Source organism: Pleurodeles waltl, chromosome 5 (assembly GCF_031143425.1).
Source record: "Pleurodeles waltl isolate 20211129_DDA chromosome 5, aPleWal1.hap1.20221129, whole genome shotgun sequence".
Lineage (NCBI taxonomy): Eukaryota > Metazoa > Chordata > Amphibia > Caudata > Salamandridae > Pleurodeles > Pleurodeles waltl.
This window is the reverse complement of record NC_090444.1, coordinates 1779191712-1779214403: the sequence shown is the minus strand read 5'-3', so window position 1 is coordinate 1779214403 and position 22692 is coordinate 1779191712.

Genomic DNA, 22692 nt, shown 5'->3' with positions numbered 1-22692 from the left:
CAGCACGTCCAGGATCTGGCCCATCCTGTCCTGGGAATGGTGGTATGCTCCCAGGACCTCAGCGATGGCCTCCTGGGCAGCAGCATCCCTCCTTGGGCCACCCCGCTGACCCACTGCTCCCATCCCACTGGCCCTAGCCCCCTGTGCTTGTGTCCCCTGCACAGGTCTGGCAGTCCCACTTGTACTGGGACCTTCATCATCCTGTCTGGTGGTGGGTGGAGACCCGGGCTGCTGTACTTGTGGGCAGCCAGTCCGTGGCTTGGAGACTCTGGTGTGGGGGTGTTGTGCCAGGGCTAATGGTGGTGGCTGAGTGGTAGGGGTGTCAGTGGTGTCCTGGGTGGGGCTACTGGAAGATGAGTGTTCAGGCTGTATGATGGGCCAGGGATCTCCTCTGTGTCCAGACATCCATTTGGACTCTCCTGAATGGGCCTTAGTCTTCAGGTGGAGGACTGGCACTCCTTGACGACTCCGTCCGGGTGGCATGGGTGGTGGTACCTATGGTGAGAGAATAGAGATGTGGGTGTCCTGCACTTAATTGTCCCTTGCAGCACTGCTTAGAAGTTGTTGGTGGTTCCATTCCCATGTGGGAGCATGCAGGGTCCCTTGGTGTTCTGTAGGGTGCATTTGGTGAGGGGGGTGGTGCATTCTGGGTGTTGTGGTGCCCCTGCCATTTCATGCATGGGTTGGTCACTGTGCACAGGGGGCTGGATAGGGATTAGTTTGAGGAGTTGTGGGCATGCAGGGGACATGGATGGGAGTGTGTGGGTGTTGTGGGCTGGGTAGGGGATGGGGGCATGGTGGTAGTGAGAGGGATGGGTGATACATGCATTGCAGGTGTAGTTGACTTACCAGAGTACAGTCCTCCAGGGAGTTCAGTGAGGCCCTTCGGGTGCCAGATAGCCAATACCCACTCCTCCCAGTCAATGTATTCGGGGGGAGGAGGTGGGAGACAACCGCCAGTCTTCTGTACGGCGATGTTGTGTTGTGATGCCATGGAACGCACCTTCGCCGCAGGTCGTTCCATCTCTTCCTGATGGCATCCCTTGTACGTGAATGGATTCCAACTGCATTGACCTTGTTGACAATCCTCTGCTATAGCTCCATCTTCTTGACCCTGGGCGTCTGCTGCACCTGTGCCCCAAATAGCTGCGGCTCGACTGTGAGTATTTCGTACACCATGGTCCTCAGCTCCCTGTCGGTGAAGCGGGGGTGCTTAGGGGGTGCCATGGTGTGTGTTGTGGGTGGTGTGTTGTGTGTGTGTGACTTGTGTGGTGGTTGTTGGTTTGTGAGTTGTGGTTTTCTGATGTGCTGTTGTCATTGCAAAGTATTGTGGGTTGTGTATGAGTATGTTTTACAGTGGGGTGGATGTGTGTCAGGTGTGTGGTTTTCAAATTTGCCAATGTGTGCTTCTGTTGTTGGCGGTTCCTGTTTCTGACCGTGATGGTCGTTACCGCCAATGGCCCTTCGGCATCCACTGTCTGTTGCGTTTATTTGTGCATCATTATTTGGTGGGCGGGAGGTTTGTAGGATTGGAGTTGGCAGGGTGCTGTGTCCTGCCTTTTCGCAGTGGTTGGCCCTGGCGGTATGTGGAGGTTTTTGGCATCATAGTTGGGTGGTGTGCAGTTCACCGCCACTGGTGGTCTTTTGTTCATCTCACCACGGCGGTGATTACCACCAAGTTCATAATGAGGGCCTAAATTCCTACATAGAGATCTTGAGTGGGTGAAGGCACTAAAAGTGTCAAGTGGATGCTAGTACTTTGTTGTACACAAACATGAATTCCCCCCCTGAGCTTTTCCTGACAAAATCAATGATTTCAGTGAGACCTCAGCCAACAAGTACCTGGCTCCAAATTGACCTTGTCTTATAAAGTCTCCAACATTTCCCCACTGGAGGACTTCAACTTCCACAAAGAAGACTTAGTCAGAAGATAAAAGCTTTGACCGGGACGATGTGCTTGGTGACTCTGGTTGTTGGAAAGAACAAAAGTAACAAAGGAATAAACAACAAGCAAAAATAATGAAAGAACACCGCAAAATGGATAGAAAGAGCCAAGCAAGGGCTGAAATAAAAGAAGGAGAGAAATATAGAAGAAAGATGAGAGCAACTCAAGATAAAGAAAGAAATATGGAGCGAAGAACAGTTTGGGAGAGATTAATAGAAGGAAGGAGAAGAGAAAATGTGATAAGTAAGATAGGAAGAAGGGACAACTACATAGAAGGAAAGATAAAAGTAAGACCGAGGCAATGAAAAGAAATGGAAGAATGGAAGAGACAAAGAAAAATGAGATGGGGAAGCAGGAACGATAATGAGAAAAAGCAGAAGATAAAAACAAAAAGCAGGGGTCTATATAATAGGCAGCGATATTGCCTGTTTAATTGTGGTTAGGTTAGAGATTCAAACGAAAAGTAATTTTTTGTTTTCTTAATTACCATGATGTCATTCAGTGCATCATCAGGAAATGTTTCAAAGTCAAAAGGTACATACACTCTGGGCTGTTAATGGCTGGTTTTGTGGAAATCCTTCAAGTGGGGGTCAAAAAAGACAGGGTCTCAAAAGTGGCATTTCCATTTTTAATTTCCATGGGATCGGTTGTGCTTCAATTCAGAAAAAAATTGCTTAAGAAATTAAACCAAATGTTCCATGACAGTAGAAATTTACTCAGGAAAGATGGTTGAAAAGCATCTCATGTTAGGGATGAAGAAGTTACATTTTAGAGATGTATGGGCCATTATTTCACAGAGATCCACAAACCTAGTTTTTTACAGAGCTCCACAAGTAGTAAAAATAAAAAAGTGCTTAAATCCCATTGAACACGGGAGCTTTTTATTCCATTGTCCATTTCAGTTTCATGAAACCAGAGGTCTTTGATAGCCACCACATTGGGGGAAAACTGGAGCTTTCATTACATGTTGCAGGGACCTGGGGCCATATGTACGGACACATTTTCCCATAGACACAGAATGGGTAAAACCCTTTGCTACATCTGCCCCCTAGTTCCTGGATCCTGAAAAACAAAAGTGAAGGCCTTATGAGAGAGCATGGTGAACACTCTCTCACCACCACCCATGTGAGAGGACCCTAAAAGACCATCCCACACAGGAACCAGAATCCATTCAAATTGGAAGAGTTAGAGGTCTTTTATCTATTGAAGAGAAGGAATGACGCCGTAAGGTCAATCTGTGCCTATATTGTGGTAAATGCGGTCACTTCGCACAAGACTGCACAGATAAACCTAAAAAGAAAAAAGCTGTTACTAGTTTGAGTGTCCCCGAACTGTAGAAAGAAAACTAATGCTCTCAGAGAGAACTGAGATCGCTTCTCCGAGAGGGTCTCTTTACCAGATCTCCCAATACTTGACTAATGTCACCTGGTCCGTCTCAAGGAAGGAGACAAATGAAAGACTGTCTTTTGGACAAAGTGTGGTTTGTTCAAATACACCATGATACCCTTTGGGCTTTGCAATGCCCTGGGGGCATACCAGTAATTTATCAATGATGTATTACATGAGTTCCTAGATGTCTGCGCTGCTGTTTATATAGATGACCTCTTGATATTCACAAAAAATAAGCAGGAACACACTCTGCGTGTTAGGGCCTTTCTGCAACATCTACGTGAACACTCCATGTGGCCCAATTAGAAATATTTACCTTTAACACTGACTCAGTAGAGTTTCTAAGATATCACTTATCACCCAGCGGCATTACCACGGACCCCAAAAAGGTAGACACTATTCTTTTATGGCCAACCACTACATCTGTTAATGATGTCCAAAAGATTCTTGGTTTTGCCAATTTTTATAGGCGCTTCATCCCACAATTCTCACAAATAGTGGTCCCTATATTTCACTTTATTAAGGAAGGGACAACCATTTATCTGGTCTCGAACAGCAAAACAGGCCTTCACAACTCTCAAAAGTAGTTTCACATCTGCTCCCATTTTATGCCACCCATATCCTGAGCAGCCATTTTATGTTGAAGCTGATGCTTCTCAATTTGCTCTGGAAGATGTATTATCGCAAAAAGATCTTCAAACAGGACCTCTCCATCCTGTAGCCTTTCATTCTAAAACAACTCCTTCCAGGTGAATAAAATTATACCATTGCGGAAAGAGAACCATTAGCTATTAAAACAGAATTTACTGAGAGGTGACATCATTTGCTGGGAGCAAAACACACTGCCACCATCTACACCAACCATAAGAGTTTGCAATTCTTTAGTTCAGTTAATACTTTGACCCCTAAACAAATGCGCTGGCTTCACTTCTTCAGCGATTTTGATTTTATTATCACATACAGACCAGGGACCAAACAACTTCAGTCAGATATCTTGTCACGTATAGGGCACCCAGAGGATGCTAGTTCTTGTAACCCTCCCAATTTAATACCTGCAGACAAAGTGCTAGCTCTAACTACAATAGATACCTTCATGGATAATGTCAAGACAGCATCTCATGGCCTCTGCCCTGAACAGTGGCTCAGAAAACCATAAAATATGATCGAACAGGACTGTTACTTACATGCAGGGAAATTGTACACTCCGGTGCAGGAATTGCAACATCTAGTGCTAGTCTAGAGTCTTGATTCTGCTCTGGCTGGACACCCAGGTATCCAAAAGACTTTAGAAAACTGTTCACAAAACTTTTGGTGGAAAGCCACGCACCAACATGTTTATGACCATGTAAATTCCTGCTCAACCTGTGCTCGGAATAAATCCTCACATGTTGCTCCTGCTGGTCTTCCCAACCCTTGCCAATTTCCAGTAAACCATGGCACACAGTCAGCACAGATTTTACTACGACCTTACCAGAATCTAACAAACATACCACCGTGTTAGTTGTAGTAGATCTCTTGTCAAACATGGCACATTTCATGCCACTCAAGAAACTACCGATGGCTACTGAGCTTAGCACTCTGTTCCTACACCATATACTGTTCCTACAGTCAAACTCCATGGCTTGCCCACGAAAATTATAGCTGATCATGGAAGTCAATTCACATCAAGATTCTGGAAGCCCTTTTGTTCTTCACTTGGCATAGAAATAGCTATAGCCACAGCTTTTCAATCTCAAACTGATGGTAAAATGAAGAAAGTTAACCAGACATTAAAAAACAAACACTCAGGTGCCTCCTGTCCTCACTTGCAGGTATTTGGGGCCAAGCCCTACCACTGGCAGAATTCACATATAATAAATTGATCCACTCAGGGTTACGGTGCTTACCGTTTTATTTTCTCACCGGCACCCATCCCCGTAATCTCCTGGTAACCCATCCAGACTTAACACCTTCAGTCCTCTCCGTCACTGAATGATTTAAGATTTTACCGGACATCTAATGGAAAGTGAAAAACAAGCTAGCTAAACACAAGACCCAAATTAAAGTACAAGCTGACAAACACACAAGCCCTGAACCCACAAACCAAATTGGAGATTTAGTATGGCTCTCTACTTGTAACATTACTCTTGCAGGTCCCAGAAAACTGCAACCACGTTATCTAGGGCCATTCAAGATCACACAAGTCTTAGGACCAGTTACGATGAAGCTGTAACTACTTCCCGAAGATACAATACACCCAGTATTTCATGTATCTCTGTTAAAACCTTACCACCCAAACACCAGACGTGACTCACCATCCCCTTCAGTCATTGTCAATGGGCATCAGAAATATGAGTACGTCACATTTTAGACGATAAGCGAATCCAAGGTAAATTGCATTATCTGATAGATTGGAAAGGATATGATGCTTCTGAGCGTTTTTGGGAACCTGCATCTTTTGTTCATCTCCCTCGTTTGGTGCGACAATTTCATCTGTTAAATCCTGAGAACCCACGCCCAGCATGTCAGCCTTTGGCGGGAAGGAGAACTGTATTGGGTACACTAGCACATCTAAGAGCTCGATTACAGTAAGATGCTGTTGCTTGCAACATTCAGACTTATTTGGGTATATTAATTACATCCTTGAATATCAAGTTTGCAATAACCAATGCTTGTTAAATGTCCCATTTATTATAACCAATGCTTGTTGATTATGCACACTGTATTCCATCTGCTCCAACAATAACTGCCAAAACATGTGCTCTTCACAATGTGATCTGTATTGAAGATGTGCCACAATCAGGATGATAATTGCCTATTTCATTAACAAGCAAACAACTGCCTTTCAACCTACTCCAACTATAACTGCCAAAACATGTGCTCTTCACAATGTGTTCTGTATTGCACATGTGCCACAATCAGGAGGATAATTGCTAATTTCCTTAAAAAGCAATCAACTGCCCAAAGGTACATGTGCACATTTTATTATTTAAAGATGATTGTGAGTCTGAGGCCTTGCTTGACTTTATTGCTATCTGTTAAGAAAGAAGAGAACCTTCCCCACACAAGAACCCCATAGACTACAGACATTTAAATAGTCACACATGCACATTTGCTATTCAAAATGCACACAGTATAGCACTTATTAACAATATAGTGTGCAAAAAATATTTAAAAATCTTGTATATTCCCAATGTTTTTTTCTGCCAAAATATAGTACCTGAAAGTAGGGACTTAACAAGTTTTAGCACTTTAGGCTCACAGAAAGAAATTTGCACTAGAATTTGTAACGTTTACCTGTTTTCATGAGTGCTCCTGATCACAAACAATGGGATAGGCATGTATTGCTACGCCAACTACAACCAGCTGGTTCTTTCCTTCCGCAAAGCTTCAGATACCGATTCTCCCTGTGACTACTTGACAGTCTCTCACGGAGATTCACACCTGGATGTTCAACAACAAACTGAAGCTCAGTGCTTACAAAATAGGCCATCCTCTTTTGGAAGTAATCCCCCAGCATGTGCACTTGGAGGCCATCTAGTATGCTGTCTGCACCCTCAGCAGTCACCCATGCTTGCAATCCGGGGCCTCATTACATATCACCATACTGCCCCACTCTGCACTGCCTGGCATCCTTAACTGTGTGCAGCGAGTGCATATCAGGACAGATCCCTCATGTGCAGTTCAAAGTGCAGCTGTTTGAAGCTGCAGGGCCGCCTTATACTGCAGGCAGGGATCCTGAATGGTTTTCAAAGTGAGGAGAGAGATCCTTCTGCAGGTGGTTGTACTGAGTCACTGTACAAGTCTGCAGTGGGATGCCTCACTGGTCACTGGGACCCCGTGATCCTCCCCAATTGGTATACACTTTCTACTGCACAATCAGTGTGCCTCCTGATGAGCCCTAAACCTCTCCGTGCATGCCTGTACCATAGCACAGGTGCAAATGCAAAAGATGCCTCATTTACATAAGGACACACCCCATACAAATGAGAGCATACCGCCTAAGTACTGCAGGCCACACATTTAGTGCTGCCACAATCCATATTATAGGAGGGTCCAATCAAGTCTCCGTGGCCACTTCTGTAACACAAAATGCCCTTGGAGCACAGAAATCAGGTGCACATGCCCATCGCACCCCAACTAACTGCCCTACCTGACTTCCCTTGTGCCAGCTTTCGGATGCTCCTTGTTCTGAGCATGCTGGCCCGGCCTTCTGCAACATCGTTCAAGGCTCCTGCAGCAACCAGGAGCGTGGTGCATTGGCATCCACAAGGAGACGTCTGCTTTCTAGGCCACACAGTGCCATGGAAGCGGTGCCCTGGAAGTCTCCAGAGCAGCTGCCAGCACAGGTGACTCAGAACTGCCAGCACTCTCTTCCAGTCTCCTGTGGCGCTCTCCTTGGCTCCCAAGGTAGTAGAGTTTGCCACGTCTGTAGGTAAGCCAGCACCCTGTTCCAAGGTGCAAGGAACTCGTGATTACACATACCTCTTCAGAAGCATTGGTGAGGTCGCATGCTCTAGATATAATTGTGTTATTCCAGCATATAATTGGTGCGGCCAGGGGTGTAGTCCTCACATTGCAAGTTCCGACATTAGAGAACTTTTTCCTCTCCTTTTGTGTCACTGATCTATAGGAAGTTAGTGACTTGGCTGTTATTTAGATTTTTTCCATGATGCAGTTCGGATACTGATAAAAAACTGAAGAAAGGCTGTGATGATATATTTTTTCATTAATGGCTCAATGTGATTAATTTAACTTTTATTTCATTTCAGGATTATCCCGGAATTATTTTTCAAAGTCTTCAGCGTGTTTAAAGTATATTTCCCCTAGATCAGATTTTTTCTCTATGTTTTTCCCTTCTCTTTCCCTCATAGTTATCTTATTATTCTCTGTTTATTTTTGTGCATATGGAGCTCTTTTGTACATGTTTTCTCTTATTTTATGTTCTCTACTTTTATTTCTAGATGTTATCCCTTTACCCCTCCCTACAAAGCACAGCACATCACTGCTCCCTTCACTTTGCAACCCACTTCTTCCATGGTCTAAGTGTTACGAAGGTTTTCATAAATTATTTTACAGTTTGTGGTCCTCATATGCCACCTGCCAAAAAACACTTCTATGCTACTCTACTGTTTGGGGGCAAGACATTTTCAAAAATTTGCCTGATATAGAAATAGATGATGATTGAGACGCTTCTCACCCTCTTAATGGATTTGAAATGTCAATCAAATGCCCAGGTGACAGTTATCTGCCCAAAGTCTCAGTAATTTTGCAAAGGTATTATTTTGGCAAAAGAAAAGGGTCCTGATGAATCTGCGGAAAACTTTTTTACTGCCTTTTGCAAAGTAGCTTCTTCTTCGGCAGTTGATCGGGGGATAGCTACTCCTGACATGCTCCTATACTATCGGGCAGTGCATTTACTCATCGTTAATGAATGGTGGTTTTACGGCTTTAGAGACCCAGGGTATGCAGCGGAAGGGTGGGCTATGGTAGTGGGGACCTATCACATTTCTTATACAGAGGAGGAGTCTCGGCAGTGCTTCCACCTGCCACATTGGTTGTTTTTGGCATCTGGAATATAGCCATGAAGAGCATTGCATAGGTGGGCTGTCTCACATTGGAGACCCGTTATGGCAGAGCATCCCAATTCCTCAAGATGTGGCCCTCTGGGCCTTTTCTGCAGGAGCCACAATAGACATCTGAATGCTGGGGGATGTGCTTCACAATGGGACACTTAAGTCCTTGCAGGAGGAGTATGACTTGCACTGTACACAGTTTTTCAGGTACTTACAGCTCTGTCATGCTCTTCTCCTCCTTATAAAAATGGAAATTGACATCCCTGAATTTTCCCGGATGGAGCCCAAGATCCTCTTCACAAACCTCAAGGAGCATAAACTGTCTGAAATGTATAAAATGTTGCTACGCATCATACTGAACCTAATGATGAGAGTCCGGAGAGCGTGGGAGGAGGAGCTGGGATCTCTGGATGATGAAGACTGGAGAGAGGTGGTGAAGGCTCCTAGAGAAGCAGTTATAGCCTCCCAATTTCATCTGATACAGTTGGAGATACTTCACAGGGTTTACTTCATGAGAGATAGGCTCCACCGCATCGAGCTGATCCTTGCGGGGAACTGTCTGAGATGTCGCAACCAGCGGGGAGACTTACCACACACATTTTGGCACTGCCTAAGTGTGAACTGCTTTTGGAAGGGGGTGCTGGGAAGATTCAAGAGGGTTCTGGGCTGGGACACTCCCTGTGATTCCAAATGTATCCTTCTTCACATCACAGATAATCTGGGGGGAACACGCAACCAGAAGGCACTTCTTTGGTAGGGGTTGCTGGATGCCTAAAGAGACATTGCTAAGGTCTGGAAGGCAACGGAGGTGCATTCAGTGGGGAGACGAGCCAGAAACTTCCGATATACCATTCCAGAGGCTGCTCCCAGAAACACTTTAAGGTCTGGAAGGACTGGCAGTGTAAAGGGGGATACAACTAGAGCCATGCACCAGTGGGCCATGGTTTATCGATGGAGAGGAGGGATGGCAGGTGGATGATAACACTTAATGTACCTTTAAGAGACATGGGACATGTTCTGATATATTATTGTTTGCGCCCCTGGGGTATTGTGTCTGATTAGGATCTCTATGCAATATCAATGCTTGTGATTTGTTATAGTAATAAGAACTTGCTCCCGCTGGATACACTACTCCTTTTTGTACATTGTAAAAAACAAATAAAATGTTGTTAAAAAAAAGATTGACAAATGCAAACTTTGCTCGCCCGAAATAACATTTCAGCAGAAGGGGTTACACCAAAGAGTGGCTTGGTTAAAACTATTACTAAACTATCTTCTCCAGAAAAGAAAGAGGATGTTCAGGCATTCTTGGGGATGGCAGAATTTTACAGTAGATTTAGCCACAATTTTGCCAGCCGTACTAGTGGCATTAGAGAACTGTTAAGTAAAGGAGTGCAGTTTATCTGGAATGATGATGAATGAATCTGTGGACGTAAAGGAAGGTTTGGTGAGGACATATCACATGAGGATTTTTGTGCCAGGTATGCCCTGTTGTGTTATAACTGATGTTGTGGGAAGAGTCTGGAAGATGTGCTGAAACAGAAACAAGATGATGAAATGGTCACCACTGCATTTAGCTAAAGATCACTCAAAGGAGGTGAATCTAACTATTCTACAATTGAAAAGGAGGCTTTGGCTATGTTTTGGGGTGTGAAAAGGTTCACACAGTTTCTGTGGGGGTCAATGTTTGTGGTAAGGACTGACCACAAGCCTCTAGGAGGAAGTGTTTGGGAAGGATGACTGGGATTGTGTTTCTCCCCGCATAACTAAAATTCTTCAAAGCCATAAATATATGGTTGTTTACCACCCCTGGATAGCGGTGTAAGCTAAGGCTGTGTACAACTGGAGTTGCACAGTTGTACCTCCTTGAAGTCACTGCTACAGTATGCCAAGCCCATTCATCCCTTCATTACCTTCTTTCTCAGTTTCCTTCCTGCATCTTTCTTTTCTTCTTTTCTTTCTTCCATCTTTTTCTCTTTCCGACACTCTGTTTGTCTCCTGAGACAGCTCCTGGCCCCATTCCACCTCTCTGCCAAGGTCTTCTCTTGCAGTGCTAGTTATGAGATTGCGTTGGAGACCGGAGGTGCAACTCAAAGGGCCAGAAAAAACAATTAACATGTTTGAGGTTGCACAGAACTGCAAAAGCCATTCCTTCAATGGCTGCTAAAGTGGGGGCATCAGGATGATTTAACTGACAGAATCACTTTGAAAGACATGACCACAGTCAATGTGCCTTCCAATAATTTTGTCTTGTCATAATTGAGCAGGCAGAACAAGGGGTTAAAGGACAGAGTATTCCATCACATTTGTTATAGAGTACCTTGTCTGCAAAACTCCAAATTGGGCGCACTGTCTCTGGGGGCTACATACCCACACCGGCGAGTCAGTGCCATGCAGAAACCCACAGTGAACCACTATGTGTTGCCCTCACCCACTTATTTTACACCTTGATTTGATTGATGACCTATAGTTATTTAGATAGATATGTTACTTTCGTGATTGTCTTTCTTTGGTCCCACTGAAAGATCATCATAATGTACAGTCAGGATTTCTTGAACAAATTTTTCATCCTGTAAATTCTCTTCCCATTGTAATTTTATTCACTGGGGAGGCAGGGTGCACATGGCATATGTTACTCGCTGGTTGCAGAAAGGTTCAGATCTTCTTGTAAAATTACTTATGTGGAGGATAATTATTTGCTTTAAAGCATTCTCACAATTTTGATTAGAAAAGAACTGCAGGTCATAATCCAAAAATCTGGATTTTTTTTCTTTCTCTTTTCTTTTGGCCATCATTACCTTTGAGAAAGTGTTTCATTATGATTCTTCCTCTTCCTTTAATTGTTTCCGTAAGCAAACGTAATAAGGGATTTTGATTTTTCCCTGTGGTGATCATCCTTCTTTGCTCTTTTGATCATGTCACATGTTGCAGGGAATTCTTCTGCTCTTTTGCTGCTTTGTAACAAACATTATCCCACCAGTAGTCTTCTCCCTTCACTCACTTGATTGTATTTCACATTGTCATTGAGCCTGCATGACTAGGTTCCTGTTGACAAAGCACTGAGATCTTGATTTTTAGAAAATGTTTGGTCTTTCCATACATAGTAATCATTCACATCTAGTCAAGTAATCCAAACCTGAGAACCCATTTTTAGGTATCTCTTCTCCATTGTAGATCTCACAAAACCTGCAGACACAAAAATGGGCCCTGGAAAGGATGCTTGACTTACTGCACTTGTAAACTGCAACTACTCTACGGATGTGATTGATGGGCATGATCTAACTAAAGAGGACAGTTTTGAGCTTCTTTTTAAGTGCTGTCACACAGCTTCCAGTTGGGGTCTCTCCAGGCACTGAGGGCCTGTCGAAGAATAGAGCAGTTACGTTTGGTGCTAAGGTTCAAATGATGAATGTTGAGATAGACCTGGCAATGTAAAGTCTCGGAGCTGGGCAGGTAAGTAGATAGTACTAGAATCAGGTTCTCTGGGGTGAGGTAGTAAAGAAATGTGGATGTTGGACAAAGTGTCACCAGTGCAGGGGTCTCTGAGCAAAAGACTTATATTTTTACCCTAGTTGCCCATGATGTGGCATTTTGAATTCTTAGAAATCTCAGGGTGTCTTTTTTTCAGTAGTCCTAATAAAAGGAAGTTGCAATAATCAAACAAGAGTTAAATTCTGCCCAGCCATCAGGGACACAATCTTTTTGGATAAGAAAAAAAGGATGGGTCTTAGTTTGCATCTACTGGGAGTTGGAGACAGTGTTGCCTCACAGTCAAAAATCTTACTAGATGTTTTCTGTTATCTGACTCTTTACTTTGGGAAAATGTTTTGAAGGTTTAAGGCTGTCAGTTTTGGCCAGCTAGAATAATGTCCTATGTTTCTTAGCTACTTAGCTGCAAGGAGATGTTTATCATCCATACTGAACAATTGTTTATTTTCTCCAGATATCTACAAAGGGATTGTTGTGACTTGGGTTTGTTTGATGGTGACTGGTATCCTTTTTTTCCTCTGCAACGTCATATCACTATATATCAAGGCCTATAATTAGGTTAGCTGCCTGAGAACAGAGCAAGTAGCACTAATGTGCTAGTGGGGAAATAATAACCTGTGGTCATCAACTACATAACTTGCATATCCATGTCTGCTTTTATGATAAATATGTTTCTGCTCCCAGTGATGTTTGATTTTGTCTACAGTGTTGGTTTGTGAAAACCGATAAGGTCTGAGACAATTGTATATAGACTTGGATGGAGCCTGCATATGACTTAGAGGACACCTATGTGACTCTGTGACTATGTGACTCTGAAGAGGAAAAAGAGTAGGACAAGCTAAATATTAAAATGAGCCTAGTGAGTCCAGTGACAGCTCACATCTAAGAGCTGAGATCTTGGAGGTGAAGGAACCCATTTTACCTGTTGAGAGCTGTTTTAAAAAAATGAAACCAAAACAGCATGTCATTTCATCGGATGCCCCTTCCATGGTGGACAGCAGTGTAATTCATATCCTGTGATCCACCATGGTGAACGACAGAAGACAGATGTACCAAAACCAGCAATGTGACATCTCCCTGATCAGTTTTTTATAAGGGCTTCATCCCAAATTCAAGGAGGCAGGTTTCTGTTCCATGGCATGCCCTAAAACCAGATCTTACATATGCCAGGTGCCATAAACTAGGGCATGATGTTTATGGGTTTAGCTCTTAATATTATTGTTAGAACTATCACTCTTATGGTTGTCTTCCCCCAAACCTTTTGCCTTACTCCTCCATCTTTACTGATTTCATTTTTGTTCGCCTTAGAACACTGTGAGCCTCACCACTGCTAACAGTGCTAAGGTGCATGTACTATCTCCTTTAAACATGGTTAAATTGGCTTACCCTCAATTGGCACATTTCATTTACTTGTAAGTCCCTGGAAAAGCGGTACTATCTGTCCCCAGGACATGTAAATTAAATGCTACTAATGGGCCTGCAACAACGATTGTGTCACCCACTAAGGTAGCCCTTTCAACATGTCTCACGCCTGCCATTGCAGCATGTGTGTGCAATGTAAACAGCCTTTCGACCTGGCAAAATAAGCCTTTTGCCAGGCCTACACCTTCCTTTTTTAATGCATACAAATCACTCCCCATGGTAGGCCCAAAACAGCCCAGATGTCAGGGGGAAGTGTATTGGACATGTCTTTTAAGTTGTACATGTCCTGGTAGTGAAAAACTCTTAAATTTGTTTTTCACTACTGCAAGGCCTACCTCTCCCATAGGGTAACATTGGGGTACCTTATTACATTTAATAGATGCTAACATTCCATTAGGAGCAAGCAGGAATGTTGAGTTTGGTGCCTAAATAGCTGTAATTGAAATCATTCTTCAATGGTAAAGTCAGATTTTACGTCACAATTCCGAAAACACCACTTTTAGAAAAATTGCATTTTCTTGTTGTAACCATTTGGTGCCTGCAGGTTGTATCCAGGGTCTCATGACTAGGTGTAACTGGTAGTTAGTCTTCTAGGAGAATAAGTGTTGGCAGATTGGGCCCTCTCTGACTTGATGGGAGGGAGGAACGGTCATGTACCACACTTGCACATCACAAAGCCTCTGCCTGAGGACAGTCGCAAAGGGTTTGTCCCAAATCTTTTGTGCCTACAGACAAGCTAGGACCAGGGTAGGGAGACAGAAAATTTGAAACACATCTGATGGTGGAATCCTCCATAACCTTCTCCTACTTCAAGGTGGGCTCCAAGTATGGATAATAGACCCTTAGATCCAAATCTTCAGTACACCTCTGGACTTGTGTAAAACTCAGAAGGACTTCTGTGCTGCTCTGAGAGAGGGACTGCTATTCTGTTTCCCTGCTACCCTGCTGTTTGAGTGACAGGACTGGACCTGCAACTTGATCCTAGGGCCACCAGAGTTACTGCAAGGGCTAGTTGTCCTGATCAGAACCTCCGAGATAGAACCCCCTTTAACCATGCACCTGGACTCTGCTGTGAGTCCTACACCCCAAGTGGAAGTGGGCCTGAAGGTGCCCTGCCAACCCTGTGGTCCGGTGGGCAGAACTGGCTCCTGGTGACGCATATTCTTGCAGCTCGACTTTAGAACCACTACAGCAATGCATCCCTGATGCCAAATTCCGCATTTCAGCCTGCAGTCTCCCTGGAACCACCCCTGCATAATGCCTCCTCAACACATCCTAGACTCAGGCTTTCTCATCGCAGTCCCCTCAAAGGCTTCCTTGATGGTGACGCAGGACTTAGAATCGCAGTGCATGAAGCATCTTCGACACAGTACTTGGCATCACAAGCCCCTCGTCGTGACATCCTTGAAGAAGACACAGGACCCTGAATTGGAGTGCCACAGAACAGCCACTGTGTGACATGCCCTCACTGCAGAATCTTGCAATGCTCTGGAACTAGGATTTAAGGTACCTTGTTCAGCTGACCTAAATTGGTCCCTCATTTGGCCAGTGCTCTGTTGCGGTTGGTCTGAACTTATAACTGTATCTTGGTCTGGAGTGACAAGATTACCACAGTTGACACTTTGTGCTACTAGGCACTATTTTTACTTAAATCTTTAGTATTCCATATCTCCGTTACTACTGATTTATTTTTGTTCTTTTGGTCTCAATTAATTTAATAAAGTTGACTCTATTTTCTAAATCGGTGTGGGATTTTTGTTGTGTGTTTTCATTTTATTACTGCTTGAAGTGCTTCATAATTTCTGTACTTATTACCCCTAAATTAAGCCTGACTGCTTTGTGCCAAGCTACCAGGGGATTAAGCACAGGTTAATTTGAGGACTGCTTGTGTCTCGCTCTGAAACATTGTGGTTGCTGCTTGAGTAGGGTTTCACCCATCTGAGCCATTATCCCAAATTACGGCTGTAATGGTATGCAAATTTGGATTTCCTAATGGTTCACCTCAGAAGACAGCATGAATTTGGCTGAGGTTACAGGGTGCAGGAGCAACATCATATAAGGTGGTTGTTAGACCTGGCATCCTTTATGTAGTTTCCCCCTAACTTTTTGCCATCAGACCTCTTTTTTTGATTGTTAGTTTTTGTTGGCCTTTGGATTCTGCACATTTACCACTGCCAACCAGTGCTAAAGTGCTGGTGCTCTTTCCCTAAAAGGTGGAAAGATTAGCTTAACCCCAATTTGCATATTTAATTTATTTAGAGGTCCCTCCTAGAGTGCTCTACATGTACCCATAGCCTGTAAATTAAATGCTCCTTGCTGGCCTGCAGCACTGTTTGTGCCACCCATTTCGGTAGCCCTTTAAACTTGTCTCAGGTCTGCCACAGCAGAGCCTGTGTGTGCAGTTGTAAACTGCTATGTCAACCTAATAATAATAATAGTAATAATAATAATACTGTCATGTGAAGAGCATTCTTATGAATTGTTTCAGTACTGACTTCAGAGGATAAAATTGCCCATCAAGTTAACCAGATCTCATTTGGACTTGAAGAGTCAGGTTTTCAGTTTTTTGCTGAAAAGGAATTCAGATGGAGCCTGCTGAATTCCAACAGAGAGTTCAGCATTTTTTGGTACAAGATGGCTAAACGAACTGCCTCCTATTCTAGCTCTTTTTATTTTGGAATAACGTCCAGTTTTGCTTTGGCCAATCTTAAGTCTGTAGATGGAACATAGGGTTAAAGCATCTGGCAATATAAAACGTTTGCTGGGCCCAAACCTTTCTTTTTAATATATGTAAGTCACCCCTAAGGTTGGCCCTAGACAGACCCAAAGGCAGGGTGCATTTAAAAAGTTTTAGAAAGTTGGCATTTTTTTTTTTTTTATCCAAACATGCAGCAGAACATAGGCCCTCATTATAAACTCGGCAATCTTCACAGAAGACCGCCGAGGCTGCGGGAGCCAGAATACCACCAGTGCTGGAGGTATTTCTGGCTTCCTAGTTCGACTTTTCCACTGGGCCAGCGGAAAAGTCACATCGAGCCAGCAGCAATGCTGATGTGCAGCGGGTGCAGTAGCACCCGTTGTGCATTCATGTGCGATGGGGCTATGCCCCGGGGGCCCCTGCACTGCAGATTTGTGGGATTACCACCAGAGGGTGTTAGTTCTGACAACTAACAACAGTATGCCATTGTAATGACTTAATATGCCAGTAAGTGGCCAGAGAATACATTTGTACCAGAAGAAATAGTGACAGGTAACGGATGGCAGTTCATTTCTATAGGAGGGTTTCTGAAAGTGGAGGTTTCAAGCATACTAAAACTTCCCTAAATCGGCCAAGAAATAATGTTATAAGTCAAGTATATAGTTTCCTATAGCATTATTGCCCCATTGATGCATTCCAACATACTTGCTTCCTGTGACTCAGCGGTGCCATGAGGAATTTCACTGTGAGGTTTAAACTGTCAGTGTTCTCGCCAACTCATTTGTTGCCTGGAGAGAAGAGCTGGCAGCATCTGCTTTTTTGAATTGTTTTGACCAAAACAAGTTGTTTTTCTTGCCAACAAAACACCTTTACACTGACCTATTCTAGCAATTCTGGCAAGAACCTGTCTTTACTAGGGCCCCTGCTCCCGCTTGTCAGGAATCAGCAGGGTATCAAGGGTTTGTGGGTGGCTACAATAACATCTGTAAGGCGTATTTCTTTGAGGTTGCAGCAGACTAGCCTGTAGCAGCTATGGCACTGGGAGCAGCAGCCCAGCCTTGGTCAAGGATGGAACTTCTGGCTTATGACAAGCACTGTCTGTATTTAGACATTGTAAAATTCTTAGGAAACTGCCCGTCACCTTTACATGTTGTATTGGCTCTCTGGTTGTGGCTAGTTTATTCACAGCCTTCCATCATCCACCTTGTTTTACCTTTTACGGATACTTGATATTCTGACCTCTTTGAGTTTTTCTTCCTTTGCTCAAAAGAGCCCTGATCAGTTTCCTGAGTTTTGGGCTTCCTGGTTTCATTCTATTTGGCTTAGGTTTGCTGTTGGCCCCCTTTTCAAAGCTGGTGAGTAAATACACTCAATGTATGATAAATGTAAATACTGTGTGTATTGGAAAATGGCCCTCTCTGAAGGGTCACCCTGAATGTTTTGCCTTCCTCCTCTTTTTCGGACTTCATTTTCGTTGATTTTGGGACTCTGGGAACTTTGCCACTGCTAACCAGTGCTAAAGTGCATGTGCTCTCTCCCTAAAACATGGTACAATGGCTCATACTCAATTGTCATTTTCAATTTACCTGTAAGTCTCTAGTAAAGTGCTGTACATGTGCCCAGGGCATGTAAATCAAATGCACTAATGGGCCTGCAGCACTGATTGTGCCACCCACATGAGTAGCCCCTTAACCATGTCTCAGGCCTGCCACTGCACAGCCTGTGTGTGCAGCTTCACTTCCACTTTGACTTGGCATTTAAAACTACTTGCCAATCCTTGACCTCCCCTTTTATTACATATAAGTCACCCCAAAGGTAGGCCCTAGGTAGTCCATTGTGCAGTGTGCTATGTAAGCAAAAGGCAGGACATGTACTTGTAAGTTTTACATGTCCTGGTAGTTAAAAACACCTGAGGTTGTTTTTCAGTATTGTGAAACCTGTTCCTAATATAGGCCATCATTGTAAATTCCCTTATATGCTTGTAAGTGGTAATTTCTGATTTGAAAGGAGTGGCACTGTCATGTTTGGCATGTTAGGAATTGTAGTGAGAAATCCTGCTTACTATTGAAGTTGGAATTTACAGTACTATTTTAGAAATGCCACTTTTAGAAAGTAGGCATTTCTCTGCACTTACTGCTCTCTGTGTCTTACAGCCTGTCACCAATCCATGTCTTTGCTGGTTTACAGCTCCCTTTGTGCATTCCATCCACACAGCCATAAACACATGACACTCAGCTGCATTTGCCTTCATCTGCATACTGATGGGTCTTCCTGGGCAGGAAGGGTGGAGGGGCCCTCGCTTATACTTCAAAGGGTAGTGACTTCACCCCACACATAGGGCTGATAACCCTCCACAGATCTCTTGGCAGACAGGCCTGGGTTGAAAGGGAAACTGCTGCACTTCACAACCACTTTTTGAAGTATCACTTCAAAGGCACATTTGGGTATATATACTGGGTCTGTTAGCCCCTAGAATCAGACACTTTTGGACCTACAACTGGACAATGTCAGAAGGACTACAGTGCTGTCCAAAGGACTCAGCTGGACTGTTTTTCTTGAAGGAATGTTCTTCTGCTTGCTGCCCTGCTTTCTGCTGCTCCCTGACTTTGCTAAAAGGACTTTGCCTTCCCACCAGAAGTGATCTCCAAGTGCTTGTCAGCTTGCCTCAGGGCCATCAAAGTCTTCACCTAAAGGAGAAAATCCATGCATTAACGTGCCGCCCTGGAGAAATCGATACAATGCCTCTCTCATTACTGAGAAATGTACGTAAAGCCTGCAGAATCAACACAGCGCCTGTTTTACTGCAGTTCCATCATCACAGCGTGTCTCGATTTCCCACGCATTGTTCCCTGGTTGTCAATTTGTCACCAACCCAGCACCGCAGTAAGGAAATGAGGCTGTGTGTCAAGAAATTAACGCATCGCCTTTCATGCGAAGAAGGAATCGACACATCACCTCCCTTGCCAGTAAAGAACTAACACATTGTCTCACCAGTGTGAAAGATTCTACACAGCACCTCCTCTGAGCACTGAGGAATCGACGCATCACTTTGCTTTCTGGTGCCTCACTTCCCCTTTGGTCTGCATCTTCTTTGATTTTGATGCAGCCCAGGTGCTTTGATCTAAAGAGATACATCAATTTATTCCTATGGCTTAAGACCTACTTAAACATCTAAAAAGTGATATCATGATCTGTGTATACTGGACCTTTGATGCTTTGGTCTTGTTTTATTCAGATAAATCTTACCTATTTTTCTAAACTGGTGTGGAGTACTTTTTGTGGTGTTTTCACTGGGTTACTGTATGAGTTATTGCAAAAATATTTTACACATTGCATTCAAAGATAAGTCTGCCTGCTCTTTGCCAAGCTACAGGAGGGTAAGCACAGGATAATTTAAGTTGTGTTGCGACTTACTCTGACTAGGAGTGTGGTTCCTACTTGGACAGGGCAAAGACTGCTGTCAACTAGAGATCCAGTTTCTAACAATGTACTAAAATGCTGCATGTGCTTTTCCTGATAAGTGGCCCATTTTTAACCAGAGAGTATACTTGGATACTCATGGTGCAACCAGAGACGTAACACCTGAGAGAGCCTAGCTAAAGAAAACCTGGATTTTCTGTGTGTGTGTCTCTCTCATTCTCTCTCTCTCTCAAACCCATTTCCTTTCTTCTCCAGTGTTTGGTTACAATTGTACAGACTTAAAAATGTTTGGGGAGTAAGGCAGATTGTCATCAGAAATTGTCAGATAACATTTCCAAATTTGACATCAATGGATCAGGAATATTTCCTTCAGCAGTAGAAGAAAAATGAATTAAACACAGGACTGTTGGCCAGGTTCTTTTGGCCATACGAATGAAAAAAGGTGAAGCATCCTGTTTTTGCTCTGCTTCTCGACAAAAAGCTACCACCTTTCCCACTTCAGTGATGACTTTTCCTCTGTGGTCAAGGTGGATTCTAAGTTCTTCAGCATCTGGCAGGAGGACATTATTAAGATGTCAGACAGACCCAAAACTGATCGAACCTCTTGACGGGCATGGTTTTGATTCATACAGGTTCTTTGGACCCTACAATCCCAAAAGCAGTGTTGATTTCCCTTTTAGGGCTGGGGTCATATTTTAGGGGATGCATAAACAAGTTCACGTTCCTGTCCATCCAAACCCCTTCTTCGACCCCATGACAAAGCCACTTGGATTCAGCAGGATGAAATTGGGGCCTTGCTCTACTGTGAACATTTCCTTCTGTATTTTATGAACAAGATGGCTCTTAATCAAAAGTCTAGGCTTCTTTCTAAAGTTCTTGTGACTTCCATGGCTCCCAGGGTTTGATTTTACCTGTGCTTTTCAATGTTTCCTTTCTCTGCCAATGAAATGAAGTATCATCCACATATTAGCACAGATCGTGCCCTATTTCTTTCAACAGAGCTACCTCCGTCTGTCAAGTTTGCACTCTATAGGTAGCCTTTGTTCTAAAAGGTAAAGGCTGGCATATTACTATGGCAATGCAAACTTGTTGGATACAATGGCCATTTCTTGGCTTACCAGACTTCTGAATCTGTTCTTTTGCAGCGTACAGTGTTGGTCCATCAAGAGGGGTATCTGCCCATAGGGCACCATTCAAGGGAGCCTCCATGAAGGACTTTGTAATGCTGCCACCAAGGTGTTGTCACACACCTTCTTGTCCCACGACAGGTTGGCAGGGGTCTCTCTACTCTTTCATATCTCATTGAACTTTTTTCTGGTATTAAGCTGTCACGAAGGGCGGTAGTATTTTCAATCAGTGTTCTTACTGTTCTCTCTACTCATCCCTCCCGTCTATTTGGTATATCCTTGTGATGTAAGGACTAGAATGAGGAAGCCAAATGAGGAAGGTCTGTCCTAATTATTTATCAGCGACCTTCATTGTTCCGAGCACCTGTCCTTATAATCACAGTTCTGGATAACTTGGCCGTTTGGGCATTCAGGATGTGTTTCAGGGAGATGCTCCTTTAAGGCTGTAGTGTATCCTGGCACGGGGACTGAATAGAAGCAGTTACTTTCACGTTTGACCTAAGCTTTTCTAGGCTATCTGTCTAGCAAATTAAACCTCATGATGAAATAAGGGCTATGACGAGGAAGACCATGATTTGGACTAATGCAAATTACTGCTGAGTAATAGGGACAAATCTGATTACCACAGTCTATTAAAAACATAAGCCTGGTAAGCGTGTTAGTTTTATGCTTTAACATTTCTTTACAAGACACAAGATGTATTTTTATAGAGCGAAATAGCACCACACTTCAAACTCAAGCTATTCTAATTAGGATGACTTTAAAAATAATTTCTCATCTTTTTCTACAATGCCGCTTTGTGCTATTTCTTCCGAGCTGAAAACATGGCTTCTCGTTAAGTATCCTTTTTTGACAAATTCTCAGGCGGTCTATGACACATAAAAGTATTTTTTTTTAAACCTCGAATATTTGTGCAACCTGGCCAGCCCAAACTAGAAATCCGCAGCTTTGTGAATGAAACGACGTGTTTTCCCTCATCTCCTCAAGGAGAAGGTTGCAGTAGGCAAGACGTAATCCGAAGGGGACCGCCAGCTGTCCTTTAGAGAGCAGGCATATTGTACAGCACGGGACAAATGACATGGCTCCGTTTGTTGCGAACAGCTTCACCGAGAGCTCGTGAAGGACTGTCAATTTTAATTGAGCAGTTGCCAAAAAAGAGGGAAAAAATACAGCTTCTCCAGTGCGTCAAGAAGATCATTCAAAGTGTCCACTGATGAAAACATACGAGAACTGAAAACGTTATATTTTAGGAAGCGCAGATCCGCAGAGAGCGTCTACAATATCACAAACGGATGAAGAAATCAACTTAAACTGAATTTAGGGTGAAACTGAATCTTGCAAAAATTCATTGCGAATACAAAATTGTTAAGGCACAAGAGAAACCGCCGGAAGGATTAAAACACGTGATGCTTAGCACTGCGCGTTTCGAGATATAGGCAACATCAAGATTAAATTACAGGTCAATCGATATCGGTAGAAATAAATGATGTACACCGAGTGGCCCGAAGACATAATGATTGGCAGGAGCCTTGCAACGCAAGTTCTGTGAACAATATCATTCAATGAAGGTGGTCAAAGATACTCCGATGTGTTTTTATGGAAAATGTGATTTAAAACAATGGGCTATTCAGTAGCATGAGTTCTTCG